This window comes from Macaca mulatta, chromosome 15, assembly GCF_049350105.2.
Source record: "Macaca mulatta isolate MMU2019108-1 chromosome 15, T2T-MMU8v2.0, whole genome shotgun sequence".
In the NCBI taxonomy this organism is placed as follows: Eukaryota; Metazoa; Chordata; class Mammalia; order Primates; family Cercopithecidae; genus Macaca; species Macaca mulatta.
Window position 1 is genome coordinate 36,738,879 of NC_133420.1, and position 27,163 is coordinate 36,766,041.

The 27,163-nt window shown below is 45.2% G+C and overlaps 1 pseudogene across 1 annotated transcript in view; it reads left to right on the forward strand.

Annotated features, from left to right (window-relative positions):
• Window positions 1-26,818, forward strand: part of GGTA1 (glycoprotein alpha-galactosyltransferase 1 (inactive)) — a 59,901-nt pseudogene extending 33,083 nt beyond the window's left edge. The window contains 5 exon segments of the transcript NR_132147.3: window positions 4,624-4,712; window positions 9,206-9,241; window positions 11,544-11,609; window positions 12,644-12,758; window positions 25,129-26,818. The product of NR_132147.3 is annotated as a glycoprotein alpha-galactosyltransferase 1 (inactive) (transcript).
• Window positions 26,819-27,163: the final 345 nt, after the last annotated feature.

Genomic DNA, 27,163 nt, shown 5'->3' on the forward strand with positions numbered 1-27,163 from the left:
TATTCCAAATTCCTCCTTTCTTTCCTTCAAATCTGTTTTGAGCATTTGCTAAGTACCAGGCACATTGCTATCTCATTGGATCCTCCCAACAGCCTGTTTTATGGATATCAGTAATAAGAACTAGTGTGCTTTGTGTGTGTGTGTGTGTGTGTGCATTTATACTATGCCAGGCACAGTGCTAAGTATTTTATGGACAACATTATCTCTTGTAATCATCACTATTAATTTAATGTGATCCAGTAGAGGTCCACAATCTCTTATCTGAAACCCAGGGGCCAAATGTGTTGGATTTCAGAATTTTTTGGACATGGATTATGTATCATATATAACATTCCTAGTGCAGCAGCACCACATAATAAAATACATCAGTATTTATGCAAAGAAATGTTTAAACAGTCTCACCCAGTGGGATAAAGATTATAAATGGCCTCATGTCAGTTATGGCCTTGATGCCAACTGAATTACAAAAAAGGTGTTTGGTTTTCAGAGCTTTCTGGAGTTGTGGATGAGGGCCACTGCTCAGGGTTACCCAGCTTCATTTGTCAAAGTTGAGACTCACATCCCCACATCACTCCAAAGCCTGTGGCTACTACCATCCACACTTCTCTGGAAGTGAGGACATCGGCACAGAGAGGTGGCCGCAGCCTTAGGTTTTTGCACCCCAAACCAAGATTTTTCCAGCACTCAGTGCTAGTGCTTCGGATGCAGACTCTAGTGGCTTTTTTTCAGCAGTGGGGATGAGTTTCCTGCAGCCATCTGCCTTTTCTGACTTTGCCATGGGCCCGGGGCTGTACGTGCTAGCTCACATGGTACTTAGGGGGAAGAGGCCTGAGACTGAGCTTTATCCAGCAAACTCACCATCTCCGGTCTCTGGAACCCTGCCCATCATAGTTGTATGGAAAGCTGGAAGTTGGGTTATAACATTGAATTCAGCCCGGCTTTTTTGTTTCCAAACAGAGCTCACTTTCTGAAGATCCCATTCTTTCTCTTCTTTAACTGGATTTGATAATAAAGGGTTTGTAAGATATGAGATCTGAGTCTGGAATCATCTAAGAAATCTCTTTGAAAAGAGTTGGAAAATGACCTGTGTCCAGAGGGGACAAATCTAAATATCATTCTTACTTGATTTCATTCACTCAGCAAACATTAATGGAGTGACTCATGTGCTCTATGTGAGGCACTGGGGATTCAAGGTTGAATAAAACACACCTCCTGCCCTCAGGAAGCTCACAGACTAACTGATACCAGCGGCAGAGCCACCTCCAAAAACAGCAAGTACAGTAATGTGAACAGAGACAGGGGGAGCCCAAGAAGAGGATGAGGACTCAGCCGCTGGTTGGGCAGGGGTGGGAGGTGGCTTCACGAAGCAATGACATTTGGTGTGTGGCTGGCCTCTTAGCTTCCAGAGGTCCACAGTCTTGGTTTTCTTCCTCCCTCCTGGGCTTCTCCTTCTCAATCCTACTTCAAAATGTTGACATTTTCAGGCTTCAGCCCAGGGCCAGCTTCTTTCCTTTTCCTCTCTCTACATTCTCTCACAAGGTAATCTTGTAACCGCTCCAGGGGTTCACCTTGCCCGCTGCCTAGATGGAGCTGATTTATCAAGACAAGGGAATTTCAAAAGAGAAAGAGTAATTCACACAGAGCCAGCTGTGCGGGAGCCCGAAGTTTTATTATTACTCAAATCAGTCTCCCCGAAAATCTTATGACCTCTGGAATAATAGCTGGTAATATTTAGAATTCCAGCCCCTCTCATTCTAACTTGGTGGCTGGTGGCCTTTCATTCATTTTACAAGAAGAGTTTAGCTTTTGGGAAGGGCTATTATTTAAACTATAAACTAAATTCCTTCCCAAGGCTAGTTAAGCCTACGCCCAGGAATGATGACAGGTTAGAGGTTAGGGGCAAGATGGAATTGGTTAGGTCTGATGTCTTTTACTGTCATAATTTATTTAGTTATAATTTTGCAAAGACAGTTATAGCCTCATTCATTTCTTTCACATTAACTACCTTCCATATGTGAACAACTCTTCCAGTTGCATGTCTAGCCCACATCTCTGTTGAACTTCAGACCCGAATGTCCATTTGCCTCTTGTCATCTCCATTTAAGAGTGTGTAGACACCTCAAAATTAACATGTCCAAGTGGGAACTCATTATTCTTATCCCTCAAACCGATTCCTCTTCCATCCAACCCATCTCAGAAAATGCTACAATTATCCAGCGGACTGCTGAGACAGAAACCTTTGCTCCTTTCCTCTCCCTTGGTCACCTACATGACCAGCCAAATCCTACCAATTCTCTTGCTGAGGTATATTTTGAATAATCTACCACTTTCCATCTCTCTACCTCCTTTTTAACACAGGCCACTGTTCTGTATTCTTTTATGTGATGGTCAGTCCAGTGTGATCACCAGAGGAGACACAGGAAAAGCTCAGGAAAAAACAATGTTTATTATGCTCACAGGTCCTAAAGACAGGAGGCACAGCACACCACATGGGACCACATGGGAAAGACACGAGGGTGGTCAAGAGACAGAAGACAGGGAGCAAGGGGAAGACTGAGGCCAGAGCCCTTATTGGGGTTTCCATGGGAAAGACAGGGCAGGGTGAACAGTTTAGGATGGACTAGTTTGAGTAATTTCAGAGGGCTTTAAGCTCTAGGGATGGCCCCTAGTTGTCTGGTACCTGCCCCTGATGGGCTGATTAAGGCCAAGTCATATTGCCTCCTGGGGTGTGCAGGGTGGGTGAAGATCTACAGCTCAGCATTGGTTCGTTTGTATATCAAAGGCATGCTTCTAGCTGAGCCCTGGCTATCTCTAAGAACTGGCTAGTTGTAGAAGAGGACATTATCCCGCCAGCCAGAGAGGTTTTCGAAGATGCGATAGCATCATAACATATAGCCAAGAAAAAAACATGTATGCAATACAGCCACCCCTTCGTTTTGGCCATCAGAGTAGTCTGCCACCTCACTCTCCATGCTGCTGTCAGCTCTGATCCACCCTCCACACCCCAGCACACAGGCAGGCATCTCTGCATGAAGTTAAATCTGGTTATTCTCTGGTTTCTGAGGTGCTTGTGACTCCCTTCCCTCCCTCCCATGCCTTTCATGGTGTATTTGCCCTGTCCACCATCCTGTTGCCAACTAGCACCCCTCCTTGGATCCAGCCATGCTGAGGTGCGAGTATTTTTCTTCTTTAATGCTGTCTGTTTAAATACAAGAAGTTTTTTCTCCTGTCAGCCTGTTACAGATGTTGCTCCCAAAATAGTCTCATTCCTTCTTTTGGTGCTTTTCATCCTTTTCCAACCCTCTTTATCCCTTGGGACTCAACTTAACTTTTACCTACACAGTGAACCTTCCCTGATCACCCACATTAAAGTACTTCCTGGCCTGTTATTCTTTACACAGCACTCCTGCTTTTTTAGACAATTTCACACAGTGATCAGGAAATATCTATGCACCTGCTGTGCACCAATTTTTTGCTTGCCTGTGAGTGTGATGGGGCTACACTAGGGGTAGCTGGGAAGTGAATGAGGCCTAGCTTGTAAACCCAGGGTCATTTTCCCCTCTGAGCAGGGGAATGTGTTATCAGTATATCAAGAGCATGGAGCTTGGGGTTGGGGTGGCTCCTCACAGTCACGAGATGAAAGGTGGGGTGATCAGACTTGGAAGGCAACCAGAGTCCCTGGGAACCATGTACAGCTACTTCCATTGTCTCCTACATCCATGGCAGATAGGGATACCTCCTCTCTGACCCCCAGTATGGCCTTAGCACCCTTGCCAATGTAGGCAGCCTCCTCTATTAACCAAACTGACCTGATCTGCCACTGCAGGTCTATGCAATTTAAGGTAGAACAGACTCCTCGGCTCTAGTTAGACTATCCTAAATGTATTCTTTTGGAAAGAATTAGGTGGGCGTATAAATTAGTTCAACCATTGTGGAAGACAGTGTGGCAATTCCTCAAGGATCTAGAACCAGAAATACCAGTTAACTCAGCAATCCTATTACTGGGTATATACCCAAAGGATTATAAATCATTCTACTATAAAGATACATGCACATGTATGTTTATTACAGTACTATTCACAATAGCAAAGACTTGGAACCAAACCACATGCCCATCAATGATAGACTGGATAAAGAAAATGTGGCATATATACGCCATAGAATACTATGCAGCCATAAAAAAGGATGAGTTCATGTCCTTTTGCTGGGATGAACGATGGATGAAGCTGGAAACCATCATTCTCAGCAAACTAACACAGGAACAGAACACCAAGTACCACATGTTCTCACTCATAAGTGGGAGTTGAACAATGAGAACACATAGACACAGGGAGGGGAACATCACACACTGGGGCCTGTCAGGGGATGGGGGGCTAAGGGAGAGATAGCATTAGGAGAAACACCTAATGTAGATGATGGGGTTGATGGGTGCAGCAAACCACCATGGCACATGCATACCCATGTAACAAACCTGCACATTCTGCACATGTATCCCAGAACTTAAAGTATAATAATAATTTAAAAAAAGAATTAGGTAAAAGCATTTTTTAAAAACCACATCTCACTCTGAAGTTCATTGATTTAATCTGTTCTCTTTTTTTTCTCCCTCTTCTTTTTTCCTAGGAGAAAATAATGAATGTCAAAGGAAAAGTAATTCTGTCAATGCTGGTTGTCTCAACTGTGATCATTGTGTTTTGGGAATATATCAATAGGTAATTATGAAACATGATGAAGTGATGTGGATGAAAATACTGCTTTCATTCTATCCTACTATTATCATCCAAGTCGCCAGGTAGAATTGAAATTAGGATTAACTAAAACCATAAATAAGGGATTCCACCCTTCCTGAATCCCTAAGCCCTGGACTGTCTTTAAAATCATTAGCTCTCCCAAGGGACTTCTGGCTAACTACTTATCTTCCTTCCTGCCTTGTTCCTAATATCATAATTTTTGTAATAGTAGGCTAGATCCAGAGAAAGAGATCAAATTAAGCCCAATGTAATTTTAAATAACTCGTATAATCAAATATGGAAATCACCTTAAGAAATTTCAGACAGGAATTCCTTGAGAAATCCGCCCTGAATTTTGAAATCCTAAAATATTTGCAGAGTTTAAAGGGGCAATTTAAGTTGTTGACTTTTGCTGCAAAATACGTGCTGAGTTGCTGGTGATTCGTTTGTGCCTGGCTAAAATCTCTGAGTGTGTGTGCCTGTGTGTGTGTGTGTTTAACTTTGAAAATCAAAAGGAATTAAGCATTTCTAAGTTTTCAAATTCGTCTTTGGATTCACCCCAAATATATGAGCTGCCTCTGTGCCTTTTGAAACTACAATGCCTTGGAGATTCCAGCTGGAGAGGCTTCTGACAGACGTCTTCATAAGCAGCCACAGAAATGCCTGACGCCTTTGACTCAAAAGACTGGAAAAGCTCAGCCTTAAGGTTCAAAAAGTCTACTGTACAATTGAGTTGTACAGAGCTATTTTGGTACCATGAATATTTTCATAGCAGAGTGTTTCAGTGGCCCCTAAGTTCAAGATGGTAGCCTGGATTAACATTTGAATATCTCTTTTGATTCTTTTTTTTTTTTTTTTTTTTTTAGACAGAGTCTCTCTCTGTCTCCTAGGCTGGAATACAGTGGCGCGATCTCGGCTCACTGCAACCTCTGCCTTCCAGGTTCAAGCAATTCTCCTGCCTCAGCCTCCCAAGTAGCTGTGATTACAGGCGTGCACCACCACACCCAGCTAATTTTTGTATTTTTAGTGGAGACAGGGTTTCACCATGTTGGCCAGGCTGGTCTTGAACTCCTGACCTCAAATGATCCACCCGCCTCAGCCTCCCAAAGTGCTGAGATTACAGGTGTGAGCCACCATGCCCAGCCTCTTTTGATTCTTAAATTCTAAGATTTGATGAGCTAGGAGGACTGTCTTGGTTACTAAAAATGGAACTGTGCCTTTAGGTGCATGAGTAGCAGAAGAAATCTCCTAATGCTGGAGCCATTAGTCCCTGTGGTGCCGCACAGATGTAACCACTTCTGGAATGTTGCTTTGTTTCGTTCTGCACAACTCATTTTAAGAAAAACATGACAAACTAGCATATGACCAAAGTTAAAAGGGTCTGGAAACTAGGTCTTTTGAATTGAAAAAACTGAGGGGATTTAGTTCAAAGAAGAGATGACTCAGAGTTTGGTGTGGGGACCCTGGAACTCTCTTAGGCAACTGAGGGCTGAGGACATTTCCCACTCAGACTCTAGAACTAGAATGCCCCTTGGGCAAGTTACTCAGCCACTCTGTTCTTGTTTAGTTTCCCTATCTTTAAAAATTGGAGATAACAGGCTGGGCATGGTGGCTCACACCTGTAATCCCCAACACTTTGGGAGGCCAAGGAGGACAGATTGCTTGAAGCCAGGAGTTCAAGACCAGTCCTGGCAAAATAGGAAGACCCTGTCTCTACAAAAATAAAATTAAAAAATTAGCCAGGCATGGTGGTGCGCACCTGTAGTCTCAGCTACTCAAGAGGCTGAGGTGGGAGGATCACTTGAACCTGGGAGGTTGAGGCTGCAGTGAGCTGTGGTCCTGCCACTACACTCCAGCCTGGGTGACAGAGTGAGGCGCTGTCTCAAAAAAAAAAGTTGGGGAAGGGATTATAATAGTCCCGGCCTCATAGCGTTGTTGGCAGAATTAAATAAGTTGTTGTGTGTAAAGCACTGGGAAGCAACGCCTAGGGCTTAATAAACACTCAGTAAATGCTAGCTGTCATCCTCCTCCTCCTCTTCCTCATCATCATTTCATTCAGGCCACTATAACAAAGTACCACAAGGTGGTTTAAGCAACAGGAATTTAATTCTCTCAGTTCTGGAGGCTGGGGAGTCCAAGATCCCCAGTGAGAGCTCTTCCTGGCTAGCAGATGGTCACCTCCTCCCTGTATCCACACATGATGGAGAGCAAGTAAGCTACTGCCTCCTCCTCTTCTCGTAAGGACACTAATTCCTTCATTGGAGTCCTACTCTCATAACCTCATCTAATTACATCCCAGAAGCCCCACCTCCAAATATCATCACACTAAGGGCAGGGCCTCCACACATGAATTTTGAAGAGATACAACATTCACTTCATAACAGTCATCATCATCATGATCTGTTCCAGAGGGCAGAACAAAAAAGGGGATTTTGGTAAACAGAAGAGCTCTAGCAGCTGGGAGAGTCCAACAGAAGAACAAGTGCCCTTTGGGGTTCCTGGCTGGAGTCAGAATGTCTGCTTGGATAACCTTCAAGCTCTGAGTTTGAACACTTGATTAGATAACTTTGGTGTTTGGAATTGTAGCCAGAGTTGTACGTGCATTACTGAGCCAAAGGCTCAAACGTGCGTGTATACACCGGCCTCTGAGAAAGAGGGTTACTTTCAGTTCTGGGCACACTTTCTCTGCACGGTGGCCACAGCAGGTTCTGGCTGCTCTTCAGGCCAATCGTCTGGCACCCGGACTCTGGCCACAACATCCTCTGATGTGCAGAATCCACTTGAACATCTGCAAGAAACTTCAAGGGGAAGAGTTTTTTGTTGTTGTTGTTTTGTTTTGTTTTTTGCCACTTTACGAATTGGCCACACGATAGCTTGAGGTGAGCTGAGGGCACTAACCTTACACAGGTAGGCAGCAGTAAACTAAAATGGATTGAAAATAACTAACTGAAACATGTCAACCAATTAGTAAATAGAAGAATTGTCAGTAAAGCATATTGAAAGAATATCATCTAGGATAGCATTTGATTTCAGGCTGGAGGATAATCTTCGAATTTTAGAGAATTAGAGGAAGCCTTCAAAATTATGATGAAATATCATGATGGTGGTGGTCATGATAGGAGCTCCTAGTTATTGAGTGCTTGCATGTGCCAGGACCCTTGCTATGCATTACTGCCGATTCTTTTTTTTTTTTTGAGATGGAGTCTCGGTACTTTGGAAGGCCAAGGCAGGCGCATCACTTGAGGTCAGGAGTTCGAGACCAGCCTGACCAACATTTAGAAACCCCGTCTCTACTAAAAATACAAAAATTAGCCAGGCATGGTGGTGTATGCCTGTAGCCCCAGCTACTCAGGAGGCTGAGGCAGGAAAATCCCTTGAACCCGGGAGGCAGAGGTTGCAGTGAGCTGAGATCGTGCCACTGCACTCCAGCCTGGGCAACAGAATGAGACTCCATCTAAAAATAAATAAATAAATAAATAAAAAAGCTCAAGGAGGCAAAAATTTTGTTGGAGAAGGATCCGTTGTTTTGCATCCATTCACAGATAATAATTTGTTGAGTACCCACTACGTACCTGGCACTGTGCTAGGATCATATCAAGCAAGGCATTGAAAAGGTGGCATTTGAGTGGAGGCTTAAAGCATGAATACGTGTTTAAAAGCCACTGCAATGTGGATATTGCTGTGACCATTGTGCTGTTGAAGGATTCCGGAGAGGAGGGTAAGGAGAAGGGCTGTTGAAGAGATATGAAAAGTTGGTGAGCCTGAATCTATAAATCCATGGCCTGAGTGCCAGGTAGGGTTCTGAGTGCTAGGATGCAGCACTTGTAGGGGCTTTAAGAGTCTCACTGCCTTCACTAGTTAAAGAAATGCTTTTTGGGGCTGTTCTATTGAAGGCTCTGAGTTGGCCATGGCATTAGGCTCTGTAGTTGATGCTTTGTTTTCTGGAGGAAGATAAATCCTGGGGGAAGGATGTCTGGGCCACGGCATTTCCATCCTTTCAGGGCATTCGTCATCACCAGATACCTGAGTAGGTGGCAGGAGAGGACCCATCTCTGCAATGGAGAGCTGTCTTCTTAAAAAACAAACAAACAAACAAAAACAAAACAGAATTTGAGGCCAGGCGTGGTGACTCACACCTGTAATCTCAGCACTTTGGGAGACCAATGGGGGTGGATCTCTTGAGCTCAGGAGTCTGAGACCAGCCTGGGCAACATGACAAAACCCCGTCTCTACAATACACACATACAAACGCACAATTTGAGATTTTGCAGAAAACTGTTTCCCCTTGAGATCCTGAAGTGAAAATTTCCAGCCTCCTGATGTCATTGGTTATGTCTCAAAGGAAGGTAGAAACTGGGAAGCAGCTAAAACTCAGGCTCTCAGCTCAGCCCCGGGCTCAGTGATAATGGTTACAAACTCGCCTTTCTCAGAATTAAAAGTAACATGATATGTTTTTGTTTCTCTTTCACTTTTAGCCCAGAAGGTTCTTTCTTGGGGATATATCGCTCAAAGTAAGTGCTTTGAATTCTAGATTTCTAGCGGATGTTTTCCCCAGTCACTCTGGCACCCCCTACAGTCCATTCTTCACATGGCAGCCAGCCATGGTGCTCGGCCAAAGTGGGAGGAGTGGGTGGATTCCTGGGGTCTCGAACGTTATTTCTGCAGTCTCCCTAAACTTATCTGTATAGAACCATGGCTTGTATCTTGCCCTCAGTTCTCCTCAAAGTTCTCTTAAGTGGCGTCATTTGGGGAACATTCCTGTCTTGCTGATAAAAAGCATCTGGGGAGATATTGTCTATTATTCTGCTCTTTAAACGTTATATAAAGACCCATGCAAGAAATTGCTCTAAGAATAAGAATCAGGAAAAAAAAATTGAGCCTCTTGAGAAACTAGTGTGTATCACTAAAATTTTCTTATTTTTTGAAAAGAAAATGAGAGCCATGTAAACCTTTATATTTCCCATGGTTGGGTTGGTTGTCAGAAAGCTCAGAGCAAAGTATTGCACTTAACTGCTTGCACTTGCCCCAGCCTTCATTTCTGATATAATTTATCCCCTGGTGTGAAATCCTGGCTTTTATGCCCACATGCATGTGACCTTGGAAATTTGCTGAAATCCACCCAGCCAGTATCTCAGCTCTGAAATGAAGGTAAAGGTGAAACTTTTCTTTGGAATGACTAAGGTCAGGTGAAAATACATACCTGGGTGACTAAATCAATGTATCTCTTTCTGTTCTCTCTTGTGTTTTTTTATTCTCGTGTTGTTTTTCTGTTTATTGTACCTACGTATTGGAAGTCATCTCAAACACTTCCAAGAGTTAATGGGCTTTAAAACAGGTTTCATAATATTATGCCTGGCCAGGTGCTGTGGCTCAAGCCTGTAATCCCAGCACTTTGGGAGGCCGAGACGGGCGGATCACGAGGTCAGGAGATCGAGACCATCCTGGCTAACACGGTGAAACCCCGTCTCTACTAAAAATACGAAAAAAAACTAGCCGGGCTCGGTGGTGGGCGCCTGTAGTTCCAGCTACTCGGGAGGCTGAGGCAGGAGAATGGCGTAAACCCGGGAGGCGGAGCTTGCAGTGAGCTGAGATCCGGCCACTGCACTCCAGCCTGGGAGGCAGAACGAGACTCCGTCTCAAAAACAAAAACAAAAACATAATATTATGCCTGTTCATGAGTTACCTCACCACTGTATTTGTCCATCGGAAGGGCATTGTATCCACTGGCTTTCCTCTTTCCCCATCCTCCAGGAGGCCCCCACCTTTTCTTTCCTTTCTTTTATTTTTATTTTTTTTTAATTTTCTGAGACGGAGTCTTGCTCTGTCACCCAGGCTGGAGTGCAGTGGTGCCATCTTGGCTCACAGCAACCTCCTTCTCCTGGGTTCAAGCAATCCTCCCGCCTCAGCCTCCCAAGTAGCTGAGATTACAGGCGCCTGCCGCCACGCCAGGCTAATTTTTTGTATTTTTAGTAGAGATGGGGTTTCACTGTGTTGGCCAGGCTGGTCTTGAATGCCTGACCCCGGGTGATCTGCTGGCCTTAGCCTCCCAAAGTGCTGGGATTACAGACGTGAGCCACCGTGCCTACCCCCGACCTTGAAGGGACCTTCACAACGAATGAGGGTGTGGAAACTTTCTCAAATGGGTGGCTACAGTGGCTTCTAAGTAGTTTCCTGAACTTCTTGTTCAGCGACCCTCAGATTTCCTGAGGCTGTTACTGCTAACCTTTGGGCAACCTGAATTTTTCTCTAGACTTTTACAGCAAGCTGAATTCTGCTGGTTTCCGCTAAAGAAACATGGAAACATGCATTGGTTTTTCATGAAGCCTGTAACTTGTTACAGTCATTTTCAACTCATAAAGCTCTTTTATGTATGCTATTTCATTCAGTCTTCAAAATTACCTTTATGGTAGGTCTATTATTAGTATTATTAACTATACTTTTTGGAGGAGAAAGTCAAAATTCAGAGAGGGAAAATGTCCTATCACAGTGACACAGCTAGTAAGTGGCAGATCTAGAACCCAGGTTAATGCATTAATACCACAGCCACTCCAGCCCCCTTTTCCCTCCTCTTCCTCTAGGGTCCCCAGGATGAGCTGAGAACTGGGGGCTGCCCAGGGGAGAAGAGACTGAGGGAGCTTCAGGTCTATTCTCTCTCATTTAGCTAGAGTGTCTCATTTCTGTCTGTTTTATAAATTGGCGTTGTAAGTTTTTTTGTTTTTTTAGAGTAATCTTGGCTATGAAAAGAATTTGGAAACCCTAAGTTTGAGGACACCACATTTTCTAAAAACATTTGTAATGTTTTTCATTTCTTAGAAACCCAGAGGTTGATGACAGCAGTGCTCAGAAGAGCTGGTGGTTTCCGAGCTGGTTTAACAATAGGTAAGGTGATCAGACAGCAGTCGGTGTTTGCCCACCCACCTGGTGCTTGCAGAGGGTCCACACACAATGGTTTCATGTTCATGACCTTCTCAGTCACTCATCCTTCTTGCTTATTGAAATTATATGAAGAATATTTTGTGAGTGGGACTAGGACATTTAAGGGTTGGTTTTGTTTTTGAGACAGGGTCTCGCTGTCACTCAGGCTGGAGTGCAGTGGTGCAAACATAGCTCACTGCAGCTTCAAACTCCTGGGCTCAAGTGATTCTCCTGCCTCAGCCTCCCGAGTAGCCAGACTATAGGCATGCAGTACCACACCCAGATAAATACGGTTTTTGTTTTGTTTTGTTTTGTTTCAGTTAACTTGGGGGCTGAGGCTTGGGCTGAAGTTTATTTTTTTATTTATTTTTTTGAGATGGAGTTTCTCTCTTGTTGCCCAGGCTGGAGTGCAATGGCGTGGTCTCGGCTCCCTGCAACCTCCACCTCCTGGCTTCAAGTGATCCTCCTGCCTCAGCCTCCCAAGTAGCTGGGATTACAGGTGCCCACCACCACATCTGGCTAACTTTTGTATTTTTAGTAGAGACGGGGTTTCACCATGTTGGCCATGCTGGTCTCGATCTCCTGACAGGTGCTCCGTCCACCTTGGCCTCCCAAATTGCTGAGATTATAAGCGTGAGCCACCATGCCTGGCCTGGGCTGAAGTTTAGATTGCAGAAAAGACAATCATAAACTAAAATGTTCTTAGAGGAATTGTCTTATCAAGTTTCCCTCACCCCACTGAAATAACCTGATGGTTGCTGGGTCATTACGTTGCTAATTGCACTGACTTGGAAGGGTAATGAGGTGAGTACTACATCTTTTCATCAAAAATATGTCTTTGTGAATAAACGCTTAGTGCCTAGAGCCTTCTTCTGGTCCCTTCACTTAATGCATGCATAATCTGCCTTGGACCATATTTCCACAAGATATTCACCAGTTCTCTGACCACCGCAGTCACTTTCCCTGCCTTACCTGGTTTACTTTCCCTTTGTACTTAGGATCCACAATCATCAACAAGAGGAAGAAGACATAGACAAAAAAGAGGAAGAGAGGAGACCAAAGAAAGGAAGATGACACAACAGAGCTTCGGCTATGGGACTGATTTAATCCAAAGTAAGAAAAGCGGCGTCACTCCCTGTGCAGCAAATTCATGGCCCTGCAGGAGGTGGTGTGGCAGTGGAGGCAACAGTGCCGTTGAGAACATTCCTGATTTGGGAGAAAGACCCTTAGCACATTAGACCTTTAACAGTAGACATAGGTGTATGTGCATCTCTTTGATTGTGATGTAAAGTATATTTCTCACTGTGAGTTATGGTCAAAAACACTGTGCTAGGCATTGTGTTAGGGAAAGGAGACAGGAGAAATCAATCAACATGGTTATATTTGAGAAGTTCATGGTTTTAGAGGGGTTGTTACTGTAAAACTAGTATTTGCCTAGATTGGTAGGAGGCAGGATCAACTGGAAGGATGTGGTCCTGGGAGTGAGGAGATGGGAGCTGTCCAGGGTGACTTTGAGACCTGAGAGACTGGTGGGTGGTGGTACCATTGGCCAGAAAGGGGACTGGAGGAGGAGACACAGGCCTCAGAGCTGGGGGATGTGGGGACCTCCATTAGGAACACATGTGGATGCAGGTGCTTATGGGACATCTGGACAGAGTCACAGGGTGCTCCTGAGCTTGGCAGATGGTATGTGCTGGAGATGTGCAGTGAGGTATCATCAGAGTAATCAGGAGAGAATGGCATCATTTTTTTAAAAAATTTAAATTTTAAATTTTTATTCATTTTGAGACAGGGTCTTGCTCTGTTACCCAGGCTGTAGCCCAGTGGTGCAATCGTGGCTCACTGCAGCCTTGACCTTCCAGGCTTAGCCTCCTGAGTAAGGAGGCTTGGTGTGTGCCACCACGGCTAGCTCATTTTTAATTCTTTTGTAGAGACAGGGTCTTACTATGTTGTCCAGGCTGCTCTTGAACTCCTGGGCTTAAGTGATCCTCCCGCCTTGGCCTTCTAAAGTGCTGGGATTACAGGTGTGAGCCACCAGGCCCAGCCTGAAAATAGCACCTATCCCATTGTGAAGGATCTTGGGCTCTGGAAAGACTGAATGTGTTCTGGCAAATTCTCTCATTGTTTGGGGATACAGGATCCATGCCAGTGGGGAGGGATGGGACTTTTAGCTTCCCATATGTCATTTGATGATCTGCACAACAGGGTAGGCATCTCTGAAATGCTAAACCACTCATAGAAACGTGAGAAGATGGAAACATTGTTGCTTTGATAAAGCCCCTTAGATGGGGGATTGAGACTCTCCCAGGGGCAGGCTAGATGGGCCAGAGATGGTCCCTAAAGGCCCTTCTAAGGAGAATAGGGCAATTTTACTGTGGCACTTGTGCTTTGCTGAGCAGAACTTGGGAGGTGGGGCTGGGGCTGAATGACTGGGGGCAGAGAGGAGGGACAGACCACAGTCACCAGCTTTCACCCTCTCCACTCTTCCCCTTGCATGGCTTTGTCTCCAAATGAGTAGGGAGCAGATATTTGTTTTTAATTTGTCATTTATTTATTTATTTGAGACAGGGTCTCACTCTGCCACCAGGCTGGAGTGCAGTGGCACAATCATGGTTCACTGTAGCCTCCACCTACTAGGCTCAAGCAATCCTCCCGCCTCAGCCTTCCAAGCCACTGGGACCACAGGCATGCACCACCATGCCTGGCTAATTTTTGTATTTTTTGTAGAGACGGGGTCTTGCCATGTTGCCCAGGCTGGTCTTGAACTCCTGTTCTCAAGCGATCCCCTGCCTCAGCCTCCCAAAGTGCTAGGATTACAGGCATGAGCCTCCACTCCTGGACACAAGCAGATTATTGAAAGAATGTTGGTTTGAAGTGGCACCAAATGTAAGTCTTCTCAGGGCACCTGAGTCTATTTCTTGTGTAAATGAATGATTGGATGAAGGAATGCATGAACAAATAAATATACTTTGTATAAGTATCCTTTTCGGCTCACGCCTGTAATCCTAGCACTTGAGGGGCCGAGACAGGTGGATTGCCTGAGCTCAGGAGTTCAAGACCAGCCTGCACAACATGGTGAAAGTCTCTACTGCAAAACAAAAAATCAGCCGGGAGTGGTTGCGGGCGTCTGTAATCTCAGCTACTCTGGAGGCTGAGGCACAAGAATTGCTTGAACCCAGGAGGCAGAGGTTGCAGTGAGTCAAGATCATGCCACTGTACTCCAACCTGGGCAACAAAGCGAAACTCTGTCTCAAAAAAAAAAAAAGAAGTATCCTTTTCTGTAAACTACCTAAAACCACAGTATATCGTGCATATTTCCATATAAAGGTCACTTTGCTTCGATGACACCACATCCTCATTTGTAACTGTCTCCCAAGAGGGGCAGCTCCCTCTTCCCAACTGTCAGAGATTAGAGTTTATGGGAGCTAAGTCCAGCATCCTCTTCTCTGTTCTTTAGACACCATTTTCCAATGTGCTCTCATAATTTTCATGGCATTAGGTGCCACTAGTGAGATTAGATACCATCCCATATTTAAATGTTTAGCCCAGATGTTGCCTTCGAGCTGTGACTTGTGTCTACCTGCTTGCCTGACATCTCTGCATGTCTCACATGGCCAGAACGGATTTCTCAATTCCACCCCACCCTTGCTCTCCTCACTTCCCGTCCCAGTAAATGGCTCAAGACACATAGTCTGGGAGACCTTTTCCTCTGTCTACCTCACGGTCTAATTCATTAGCATGTTCTGTCAATTCCTTCTCCAAAATCCTTTCCACTTCATTCCCTTCTCTCCACTCCACAGCTGCCATGCCCTCCCTGTTCATGTTGCCATCAGCTTTTCTCTGCATCCTTGTCTAGCCAGCCTGCTGTTGCTTAGAGGGAATTCAGTCAATAATGAGTTGTGTTGGACACAGTGGCTCGTGCCTGTAATTCCAGCACTTTGGGAGGCTGAGGCGGGAGGATCGCTTGTGTCCGGAAGTTCAAGACTAGCCTGGGCAACTTAGTGAAACCCTGTCTCTACAACAAAATAAAAAATTAGCTAGATGCAGTGGCGCATGCCTCTAGTCCCAGCCACTCAGGAGGCTAAGGTGGGAGGATCACCTGTATTCCACATCTTTTTTTAACCTACTCCATGATTCATAGATTTTTAACACTTCCAGCTGGGCATGGTGGCTCATGCCTATAATCCCAGCACTTTGGGAGGCCGAGGTGGGTGGATCACCTGAGGTCAGGAGTTCGAGACCAGCCTGACCAACATGCAAAACCCAGTCTCTACTAAAAATACAAAATTAGCCAGGTGTGGTGACCCATACCTGTGATCCCAGCTACTCAGGAGGCTGAGGCAGGAGAATCACTTGAACCCGTGAGGCAGAGGTTGCAGTGAGCTGAGATCACGCTATTGCATTCTAGCCTGGGCAACAAGAGTGAAACTCCATCTGAAAAAAAAAATAGAATTTTAACTCTTCCTCTACCCACTCCTTGGGTACCAAAATGTACCATAAATAAATACATAAAATTTAAAAGCTGCCAATAACCTAGGGAGGTGCGTGCTTTGGTTAGGGGGCGCTTTTATTTTGGGGGAAGCTTTTGTGGAACTCCACACACTGGCATCACACCGTTGCATGCCCTATGTGGAAGGAAAGCATCTGAGCAGTTCTTTCCTGGCACTTTTTTCTCTCTTTTTAGTGCCTCATCTTTGTGATCTTGGACTTCTCTGACAGTTGACATTGTCAAAGACTAGCTTTTCACATGTGTGAGCTGCCCTCCATCACTTCTTTTTTGGGGGGTTTTGTGGATTTTGATGACTAAGACTCCTTGATGCAGCGGTTCATCCAGAAAGCTGATCTTGATCTCATTCTCCCTCCTTCCCCTTCTCCCCAGCTGCCTGCATTTTCAGGCTGCTGTGTGGCTTTGTAGTCAGGGTCACTGACTTGCTGGAATTGTCAGTGGAATCAAATAATTAACAGCTGGGAAATAGAATATTTTAATTTTTAATGTTGCTACTTTTTCTTCCTGCTTGAAGGAATCCAAGTAACTAAACTGGACTCTGGTTTTCTGACTCAGTCCTTCTAGAAGACCTGGACTGAGTGATCATGTAGTTGAGGTGTGTGTAGCAGGCGGACTACCTGCTGGGACTGCGAGATTCTCAAGGGGAAGGACTGGGTCTCATTTATCCCATCTCAGTGCTTAGCAGGATGACCTGGTATAGAGCAGGGAACTGGGAAATGTGGATCGAGGGATCAGGCACCCCAGTTGGGTCCTTTATGTAAATTAAATGGCAAAAGGCTCCATTCCCTTCTCCTTCTTTCCTACCCTCCACTTTATCTGCAAAATGGGAATGATGAGAGCACCCACTTCGCAGAGTGGTCATGGAGATCAAATGAGAGAATAAAAGTCAAGCACTTAGCCCCTGGTGCATAATAAGTTTTAAATAAGTATACCTTTTCCTCCTTTTCCTTTTTTAAAAATAATATTACCAAATGTCCAGCTTATACACAGTTATAAGACTTAGCTAGCGGGCTAGGTTAGAACTACTAAAAGATCTTTGACAAGCTAAAACTAAGATGCAATTAATGAGATGAAATGAACAAGATAGTTTTAAGTTCAGAAATGGTTACAGAAGTGTAAGATAGCTGTGTGGGTGGTTTTCGGTTTTTGGTTTTTGGTTTGCAATCTCATCATTCAACAAAGCTGGGAGTTTTATAGAACTAAAAGCACCATGTAAGCCACTAAAAACAACAACAAAAAAGGCTCATCATTTCTCAGTGTGAATTGACAAAAATGCCAATGCAAATAAAAATAATTATTTTTTATTTTATTTTGTTTGTTTATTTATTTATTTATTTATTTCGAGATGGAGTTTCACTCTTGTTACCCTGGCTGGAGTGCAATGGCATGATCTTGGCTCACTGCAACCTCCGCCTCCTGGGTTCAAGCAATTCTCCTGCCTCAGCCTCCCAAGTAGCTGGGATTACAGGTGTGCACTACCATGCCTGGCTAATTTTGTATTTTTTTAGTAGAGACAGGGTTTCACCATGTTGGCTAGGCTGGTCTTGAACTCCTGATCTCAAGTGATCCACCTGCCTTGGTCTCCTAAAGTGCTGGGATTACAGGCATGAGCCACTGCACCCGACTTATTTTTTAAATGGAAATAGTGTTACCTTTAGATCTGGACAAACCTGGGCTTTAACCCCAACTCATCAGCAGAGGAATGAAAATTCATATAAGAAATAGTGTACGTGGTGGCTCAGCTCAGAGCATGGTCTCCAGAGTCAGATGATCTTGTTTAAATCCCAGCTTTAACCCCTACTAGCTGTGCAACCTCAGGCAAGTTATTTGACTTCTCTGTGCTAGCTTCTTCATTGATAAAATGGGAATCAAAATAGCACCTACCTCAGAAGGGTGAGCCCTTTGCACGGTGCCTGGTCGCAAAGGAATTGCTCAGTGTGTGTTAGCTGGTATCATTAGTGACCAGCTGCTTGGCCTTTGACAAGATAATAAGCTGCTCTGAGACTTGGTTTTCTTACCTGGACCATGGACAGGACACATTGCAGGGCTGTTGCAGAGACTAAATGAGAAAGTGTACGTGATGGGTGCCTGGCACAGGTTGGTGCAGAGGGCATAGTAGCTTCTTTCATGATTGAAGGAAACCAAGGGCAACTGTGTCCTCCATGCAGCAGGCGTACCTGGGGTGCTGAGGGCAGAGCTAAGTCTTAGAGTTTGAGACTCTGGACAAGACGAGTCAAACCAGGAGAGCACCCTGAAAGTGTTTCCCATCTGGACCAACCTGGGGCAATTTCAGCATTGGGGGCGAAATGTAGGAAACAGGTCACTTCGAGCTGTGATGGAATCTGGGAGGCAGACCAGATGTGATGCCTGGGGATGGGGTGGGAGGGCAGAGTCAGCTCAAGAACTGTAGGTGCAGCGTTGGGGGACAAGGGACAGGAGGCCTGAGAGGAGAGCTACTGAGGCTCCTCTTCCACTCTGAGGCTGGGGTGAGGCAGGGGAAGACCCAGCTGCACTCACCAGCCTCGCTGTGGGAAAAACCCAACTTTGCTGATGGGTGGGGGGCTTCTGTGAAAATCCAGGCCTCCACTGGCCGTGCTGGCCTGAGGTATTTGCTAACCTCACCTTTGTCAGGTGAGGCCCTGACAGCCTCACCAGGGCCACGGCAGTGCAGCCAGCAGGGATCACCAGGACTTTGCCCCACTCACTCACCTTCCTGAGGTTGAACCAAGATGCTGCCCACAGTGAATCCAGTAATACAAGCAAATGCCAAGCAGGGTGCCAGGCCCATATTGGGGTTGAATCTAAATGAGCCTGTGCCAGTCTCTGCTTCCCAACAGGGAAAATGCAGCCACCTCCGAGCCAAAAGGGAGTCAAAGCCTCCCCCTGCCTGGAGCTCCACCCTCACACTGGGGCCCCCGCTGCTCTGTGCTTTCTGCGTTTACCCTTCAGGGCTTCAGGGTTTTGGGCTTTGTCATAGCTTCCTGCCTTTGTGTTGACCTTGCCAGGTCCCGTTCAAGCTCTCTGAGCACAGCAAAGCGCCCTCCCTCTCCTCTCGCCCCTTTTGTGTGCCTAGCAAAGAGGCTCCTGGTCTAAGGAGAAGGTCCTTGCCGGAGCGTTGGGCTCCAGTCTTGGCCTTGCTGGGCCTCTATCAAGTACGTTCCTTTCTGGTGCCTTCGTCTCCTTGTTTGTAAAGTGAGCAGTAACATCAGAATCCCTTTAATCTGGGGCCCTTTTTGGCCAATGACCAGGTTCTCACGCAGGTATCCCTCCTGGCAAAAGGCAAATGGAAACAGCTTTTTCTCTTTCGAATCTAATGTCACTCTCTCATCCGCCTGTATCAAGGCTTAGGATCTCCTTAGGCTCAGATGACATCCACAGGAATAAATAACACCCAGAGTTGCTACTGGTAGCTTAGGAAGGAGTTGGGAAAGTAGGGAAAGGGATTTAGAAGTAGGAAGAGAACAAAGAAAGTAGAAGAGGAAAGAAGGTATGAGATGTAGAGATAAGAGCCTCATAAGGGACCCCCAAAACAGCCCTCAGAAGGCTGGGTGCAGTGACTCATGCCTATAATCCTGGCATTTTGGGAGGCTGAGGCTGGTGGATCACCTGAGGTCAGGAGTTCAAGAGCAGCCTGGCCAATATGGTGAAACCCCATCTCTACTAAAAATACAAAAATTAGCCAGGCGTGTTGGGATATGCTTATAATCCCAGCTACTTGGGAGGCTGAGGCAGGAGGATCACTTGCACCTGGGAGGCGGAGACTGCAGTGAGCCAAGATCCAGCCACTGCACTCCAGCCTGGGTGACAGAGGGAGATCTCTCTCTCTCTCAAAAAAAGATAGCCCTCAGATGCACCTGAGCCAAAGCCTCCTCTTCCTCACCCAGAAGATGCTACCCCTGCAAATGGCACACCTCCCAGTCAAGTGTTTGGCGTTAAGCTACAGTCAGGATTCAAGGACAGTCCCTGCAGATCATAGCTGACCCCCCTTTTCCTTGGATAGTCTCTGCCCCACAATGGCAAAGCTGCCCTGACTCAGGGAACTCTCTGTTTTATCACCAGGAAACGCCCAGAGGTGGTGAGAGTGACCAGATGGAAGGCACCGGTTGTGTGGAAAGGCACTTACAACAAAGCCATCCTAGGAAATTATTATGCCAAACAGAAAATTACGGTGGGATTGATGGCTTTTGCTATTGGAAGTGGGTGTCACTGATGAAACTGTCCTTGACTATTTCTTGTTCCACTGTCAAGACATTTTTGTGGAGACTCCTGAACTGATGGAGGCCAGCCATGATTTTTTGATTTATTAGATAGAAGAATGTTTTCATGGAACTGTTTTAGTCTCCTTTCTGCTGAGGCCCTAAAATGCTGAGAACAAAATAAGAGTAGGTAAGTCCACTCATTCCTACCTCAAAATGAGGGTCTTGGGTTGCAGGAACACATGTCTGTTCCACCCACCAAGCCCAGGGTCAACAGCGTACCCACAACCACCTCCTCCCTGACCACCATGGCTTCCTTTAGAAATTCCACAAGTGCTAGCTGCTAGACAGCCCAGAGTGCATCATTCTTTCTCCTATGCTCTACAGCCCAGGACCAACTACAGAGAGATTTATAGCAAGTTCTAGGTGCAGCGTGACCTAAGCACAGTGGCTTTCCACGCTGGAGCACAGCTGACCACTCTTCCATGGGTTCCTCAGATCACTTCTACTTTTTCTCTCATGGAGGATTTGGCCCTAGAAGTTTTGCTGGTCAGAGCTTGCTCTTCCAAAGGTTGGATATGTTCCAGTTTCAGCTCCCTTGTTCAGAACATATGATGCAGAAAAACTACAGTCATTCTTTCTTGAAAGTTCTAGCTCTAGGCCAGGTGCGGGCTCACGCCTGTAATCCCAGCACTTTGGGAGGCCGAGGTGGATGGATCACAAGGTCAGGAGATCGAGACCATCCTGACTAACACAGTGAAACCCCATCTCTACTAAAAATACAAAAAATTAGCTGGGAGAGGTGGCGGGCGCCTGTAGTCCCAGCTACTCAGGAGGCTGAGGCAGGAGAATGGCATGAACCCGGGAGGCGGAGCTTGCAGTGAGCTGAGATCTGGCCACTGCACTCCAGCCTGGGTGACACGGGGAGACTCCGTCTCAAAAAAAAAGAAAAAAAAAAAGTTCTAGCTCTAATATTAGTTATTGAAGATAATCCATTTTGCTTTTTTTGGAGAATTTTCCTTTTTTTTTTTCCAAAATAAAACTGAAAGTCCAATTTTCCTATTTTTTTTTCTGCCCTCTGGGCCTTTCCCTCTGTATCTCTTCTGAAGAAGCTTCATGGAAAGTTGATTCTTTGCCTTGTATAAAGAGATTTGAAGGCTTAGGTTGATTTGAGCTTTGCCAAGGTGGGGCTTAAAGAGAGCTCCGTAAAGATCTGATAGTTCTCCAGAGATAACCTTCCCCAACCCAGAGCCCAGCAGCTGTTACTGTTCTGTCATTCACAATACCAATCAAGTTCTAATGTCACTGAATGTGCGGATCCTAGGGACCTATGTGGTCTCTCTAGCAGAGAAAGGTGACTGTGGAGTTTTGACATGTTTACTAAAAGAATCTGTACTCATATAGGTTGGGAGCCACCTAATTAGATTAGGTGAGCCACCCAGCTCACCGAATCCTTTGGCACAAAAGGGGCTAACCCAGCCACGTTGGAGATTGATTTGATCCTCGTGTTTCCAAAAAGAACAGAACATTGCCCAGTGCCCCACAACGGCTTCAGCCATCCAATTCCAGCTCTGCAGAACTAAACTGTAAATCACACATCCTGGTGAAAGCACTCTGCCCTCAGCTCTGAGACAAGAGAGGACTGCTTGTACTCAGCAGCAATAGATCTCTACAAGTGGATTTTGACTTTTAGGAGGTGTAATGTTTGGTTTGTTTTCAAGCAACAATGCATGGAGCCAACTGCAATGCTTTAATCTCTTAACAATGTAAAACCTCACAATGACTCTCCCCTGTACTTAACTCTACCCCACCCTACCCCAGTATTGTTTCCCAAGCTTCAGAGCACAATACATTTTTCTTGAAGTCCCAGAATACTGAAGGATTTCCTGGCCACTACCCACAGAGCCACACTGAAGTCCTTTTTTATATTCCTCAGATGTATTTTCTCCATTTAAAGAATCAGTACTATAAACCCTTGGATTACCACATGCCAACATTAAAAGCGCATTTTATTTTGGTAACAAAGAAAGGGAATCCAAGCAGCAACAAAAAGCGAAAAGAAGTGCCAGTCATTATTACTCACAAAACACCATGATTGGCCAGAAGTGTGATCAGCACATTAAATTCAGTCCACATGAGTTTAGGGTTTGGTCAAGTTGTATGAAACCATCTGGCTTATTCTTCCTCTTCCTGGTAATCTCCATAGCATAGCTTCACAAATAGTCCATAGCTTGGGCTTACAGAAGACTCCAATAAAATGTTTTTATTTTTTTTATTTTTTCTTTTTTTTGAGACGGAGTCTCGCTCTGTCGCCCAGGCTGGAGTGCAGTGGCCGGATCTCAGCTCACTGCAAGCTCCGCCTCCCGGGTTCACGCCATTCTCCTGCCTCAGCCTCCTCAGTAGCTGGGACTACAGGCGTCCGCCACCTCGCCTGGCTAGTTTTTTGTATTTTTTTTGGTATAGACGGGGTTTCACCGTGTTAGCCAGGATGGTCTCGATTTCCTGACCTCGTGATCCGCCTGTCTGGCCTCCCAAAGTGCTGGGATTACAGGCTTGAGCCACCGTGCCTGGCCTTTTTTTTTTTTTTTGAGATGGAGTCTTGCTCTGTTGCCCAGGCTGGAGTGCAGTGGCACCATCTCAGCTCACTACAACCTCTGCCTCCCTGGTTCCAGCAATTCTCCTGCCTTAGCCTCCCAAGCAGCTGGGACTACAGGCATGTGCCACCATGCCCAGATAATTTTGGTATTTTTAGTAGAGACCAGGTTTCACCATATTGGCCAGGCTGGTCTCAAACTCCTGACCTTGTGATCCACCTGCCTTGGCCTCCCAAAGTGCGGGGATTACAGGCATGAGCCACCTTGCCCAGCAATGGGGGACAGCGTGCAATGTTTTTCAAAGGAATAGATAGTTAAAATACCACTAAATACCTACTAGAATGGCCAAAATTGAAAACACTGACAACACCAAATGCTGACAAGGATGTAGAGCAACAGGAACACTTATTCATTGCTGGTAGGAATGCAAAATGGTACAGCCACTTTGGAAGACAATTTGGCAGTTTCTTACAGAACTAAATATACTCTTACCATACGATCCAGCAATCGTGCTCCTTGGTATTCACCCAAGTGAGTTAAAAACTTATGTCTACACAAAAACCTGCACATGGATATTTACAGAAGCTTTATTTCATAATTACCAAAACTTGAAAGCAACCAAGATGTCCTTTGGTAGGTGAATAGAAAAATGAACTAAGCCACATCCAGGTAATGGAATATTATTCTGTGCTAAAAAGAAATGAGCTATCAAGTCATGAAAGATATAAAAGAACCTTAAATGCATCTTACTAAGTAAAAGAAGCCACGCTGAAAAGGCTACATGCTGTATGTTTATATGACGTTCTGGAAAACGTAAAACTATGGAGACAGTAAAAAGGTCAGTGATTGTTTGGGGTTGTTCGGGGAAGGAAGGATTAATAAGCAAAGCTCAGATAATTTTTAGGGCAGTGATGATATTTTGTATGATACTACAATGGTGGATACATGTCATTATACTTTTGTTAAACCCTTAGAATGTACCACACCAAGAGTGAACCCTAATGTAAACTATGGATGTTGGGTGATAGTGATATGTCTGTGTAGCTTCATTGATTGTAACAAATGCACCACTCTGGGGCAAGGATGTTGATAGTGGGGGGATGGGGGCTGTGCAAATGTGGGAGCAGGAGGTATATGGGAATTCCGTACTTTTGGCCCAATTTTTTTGTGAACCTAAAACTTCTCTAAACAACATAGTCCTTTTTTCTTTTTTTTATTTTTTAAATTTTTTTATCTTCTCTTTTCATCTATGTTTACTCAGCCACCAAACGTGGCTTACTGCTAACATAGTCCTTTTTTTAAGATAAAGAAAAAGTAGTTAAAATAAGGTTAAATCAGAAGTTGCTCATTCTAGTATTTGGATGGACTAGTATTTTGGATGATGGTGTGTGGACAATGGGTTGGTGTTTTAGGTGACTAGTGGGAGGCTCATAGGATGACTATGTAACATGAAAGCAGATCTAGATCTCATAACTCATTCTCTGTATCACACAGGACAAAGGAGTTCCGCTGTTTGGGCTTAATGCATCCCCATTGGATCCAAGGGTCACATCACCCTTGTACCTGGTCTGGCAGTAGCAACATTGGGGTTTATGTTAGGGTTTTTGAATTGAGCTCAAGAACAAGTACCCCCTTTGACTGTCCAAAGTCTGAACCAATTGGTAAATTGGACAAAGGGGTAAGGAAGGCAGAGAGCGGTAAATATCACCCTCATTATAGTTAAAGCTCATATTGGAGAATGTGGCTTATATCTGCAGGCCCTGTGCCTCCTAAATATTCAACCCCCAGAGTTAGAAAGACTTGAGCATCCAGGCACCTACAGGCCTCTGGATGTGAAAATAGATCCTGTACTAAGCTTCCTGCAAAACCCAGAGCAGTTGAGAACACATGCTCTCTTGGACTGGCTGGTTCCCAAAAGCCAGAGGAGAGGAAGGATAGGGTAGTGCATGTCTAGTTCTAGCTGCTCTTCCAAAATTGGCAGTCAGGTCAGTCATTCCAGCTTCCCACGGACTGAGTGACTGAATGGTGGAGAGTAGCCAGGGGCATTACACTAACATGAAAACATACCCGGGGTGGGAAGAAATCATTCTTCTACTAACTATAAAATACAGACATGATTATAACAACGTGTGATTTCTTTCAGGAATCCCAAAGCTTAAATGTTTTGCTTTTCTTCTTTGTTTCAGATATATTGAGCATTACTTGGAAGAGTTCATAACACCTGCTAATAGGTACTTCAAGGTCGGCCACAAAGTCATATTTTACATTATAGTGGATGATGTCTCCAAGGTGCTGTTTATAGAGCTGGGTCCTCTGCATTCCTTAAAAGTGTTTGAGGTCAAGCCAGAGAAGAGGTGGCAACACATCAGCATGATGCCTGTGAAGATCATCAGGGAGCACATCTTGGCCCACATCCAACACGAGGTCGACTTCCTCTTCTGCATGGATGTAGACCAGGTCTTCCAAGACAATTTTGGGGTGAAGACCCTAGGTCAGTCAGTGGCTCAGCTACAGCCCTGGTGGTACAAGGCAGATCCTGATGACTTTACCTAGGAGAGGCAGAAAGAGTCAGCAGCATGCATTCCATTTGGCCAGGAGGATTTTTATTACCACACAGCCATTTTTGGAGGAACACCCATTCAGGTTCTCGACATCCCCCAGGAGTGCTTTAAGAGAATCCTCCTGGAAAAGAAAAATGACATAGAAGCTGAGTGGGATGATGAAAGCCACCTAAACCAGTATTTCCTTCTCAACAAACCCTCTAAAATCTTATCCCTAGAATACTGCTGGGATTATCATATCAGCCTGCCTTCAGATATTAAAACTGTCAAGCGGTCGTGGCAGACAAAAGAGTATAATTTGGTTAGAAATATCATCTGACTTCAAATTGTGCCAGTAGATTTCTGAATTTGAGAGAGGAGTATTCTGGCTACTTCCTCAGAAAAGTAACACTTAATTTTAAGTTAAAAAAAAATACTAATGAAACACCAACATGGCAAACACATACCATTCCTCCTTGTAACTTGAGGCTTTGTAATGTGGGAGAATGAATCTAGGGTAATCAGATGTAAATTCCCAGTGATTTCTTATCTATTTTGGGTTTGGGGGAAATACTATCAACTGAACCAAAAAGAACTTGTCATAGGCAAAGATAAAGCCAGAAACACTCTACACATGCCACATAACATCTGGAGAAAAGGGTGCTAAGGGAAGCGTTTGGCAGCAAGATATGATTGTAAGGGGTTGTCCCTTGAGTTCAATGCCTGCCTATTTCCAATGGATCTAAAACAACGTGAAGTTACTGTGCAGCAGAGCTCTCAGTAAAGACACCATTTGCCTTGGCAATCCTCAAAATGCTTCAATAGCAGATTGCTTCAGGCCATCTGTAGTCCGTCCTTTTCTCATCAGGATGTTGTTTGGCTTCTGTGCGAAAAATTGGTGGAGTGTCCTGGTAGATATTGAAACTAGGCCTCATATAGAAAAAATTAACACCAGGTGGCTCTGGATAGAGTCCCACCCTGCCTCGATGAGGACCCACCCTGATAGGGTCCCACCCTGCCAATTCCGGGAAACAACCTCATGGGGTCCCACCCTGCCAATTCCGGGGGTCCCACCCTGCCTCGAAGTTCCCGGAATCAACAACTCCAGGAAAAAACCTCATAAGGTCCTGCTCTAACCAATTAGCATAAAACGCCTTGCTCAGGCCATAGCTAGACCCAATCATTTTGCGCCTTAAGCTTTGTTTGAATTTCGCGCCCTAAGCTGTGTTTGAACTTGTGTTTGCCTATATAAACAGCCTGTAACAAGCAGTCGGGGTCCCAGGGCCAACTTAGAGCTTGGGACCCTAGCGCGCTAGTAATAAATAACTCTCTGCTGTGAATCTTGTGTCGGTGATCCTTTGCGGCGACCCCTGCCCAGGAGGGAATCGACAGTTCGGTTCCAACAATATCATGGTGGTGCGTGATCAGAGTCCCAAGGAACCTGAATGAGCCAAGGTGCCCAGTATGAAGTCAAAACAAAGCCTTGACATGAGTTTGCATGAAATAGCAAACAGAGAGTGGAAGAGAGGAGCCGATCACTGTGGGGCAGTGCCACCCTGGGGGCACTTAGGGTATGGGGTTGGTGCTTAAATACATCACGGATCCAGGCACTGAATGGGAGGAAGTGTGAGTGATTTCCAGCCTCGTTGACCCTATGAATGACAAGCAGCGGGGACTTGAA